Source organism: Microtus ochrogaster, linkage group LG7_11, assembly GCF_000317375.1.
Source record: "Microtus ochrogaster isolate Prairie Vole_2 linkage group LG7_11, MicOch1.0, whole genome shotgun sequence".
Lineage (NCBI taxonomy): Eukaryota > Metazoa > Chordata > Mammalia > Rodentia > Cricetidae > Microtus > Microtus ochrogaster.
This window is the reverse complement of record NC_022032.1, coordinates 19,370,348-19,371,588: the sequence shown is the minus strand read 5'-3', so window position 1 is coordinate 19,371,588 and position 1,241 is coordinate 19,370,348. Positions and strand designations below refer to the sequence as shown.

Genomic DNA, 1,241 nt, shown 5'->3' with positions numbered 1-1,241 from the left:
CTCTCTCTCTCTGTATGTGTTGTGTGCATGTGAGTACAGGTGCCTGTCGAGGTCAGAAGAACACAACAGATACCTAGGAGATGGAGTTACAGGTTGTTGTGAGACACCAATTTGGCCGCTAAGAATCAAACTCTGGTCTTCTGCAAGAGCAGTAAGTGCCATTAAGGGCTGAGCCCTTTCTCCAGCTCCTGTTTTGATCTTTTGACGTAAAATGTCTTGGGAGCTGTTTAGAGGCGTACAGGAAATAGCTGACTTATATTTTAGAAAGATGGCCTTGGTGGCTGTAAGAATGATAAAGTGTGTTTTATCTTACAATCCAGGTGAGGGGCGTCGTGGGTCTGAAGAAACATTAGGTCGGGGTAAGGGTCTGGGACAGATAAAGAGGATATTCAAAAGACAGCAGGAACAGCTGATCACAGAAAATTCGCTCCTGCTTGTGAGAAGATTTTGCCTATATTATTCTCTTAACTTTAAAAGGCTGTGTTTCAGGGAAAGAGTAAATTTGATTTTTTAAAATAGGCTTACCTTGAATAAATGAAACATTTCATAGAAGTTTTAGCTCACACTGAAACCATGAGGACTTCCTTCATTTAAACTACCGAAGCAGTATGGTGTATTTACAGGTTTCCTCATGTTGAATCACTAAACTTCTGGCGGAAATTCTAGGCTGTGATGTATACTCTCCTTCTCCTGCATCGCTGAGTGCATTTGTGACAGGGGGAAACATTTTACCACAGTAACAGGTGGGTGGCGTGGTGATTTTTCTCAGAAGACAGACTCTTTCTCTAGTTAAGTTCCTTGAAAACTCACCAGAAGTAGGACCTTGATGAACAGTGTCGGCATGGGGCCACAAGGTCGGATACTCAGAGTCTACTATAGATCTGATAGCTAGTCATATAACATTGAACAAAATAGACACACCTCCTGGTGTGTCAGGCTTGCCTTCCAATGAGGGATCAATAAATTAAACAGAAAATAAGACATTAAGTAGCCATTACAACTATGAAGAAATAAAGAGCACTATTTTACAGTCTAAGAAGAAAACATCTCATCAGAGACCGGAATTAATAGAACACACATGAAAGGATGGGAGTGATGCTCTGGGGGAGAAAGTGGGACCAGCTTACTTGTGATGTGGGAGTGTCATATGTCAATCTGTTGATTTCATTGGTTAAGCAATAAAGAAACTGCTTGGCCCTGATAGGTTAAAACATAGGTAGGAGGAGTAAACAGAATAGAAT

General features: G+C 41.2%; 1 protein-coding gene across 2 annotated transcripts in view; it reads right to left on the bottom strand.

Annotated features, from left to right (window-relative positions):
• Lrp2bp (LRP2 binding protein) overlaps nt 1-1,241 on the bottom strand; it is a 40,068-nt gene that overhangs the window by 15,905 nt on the left and 22,922 nt on the right. The gene's annotated exons all lie outside the window — the stretch shown is intronic.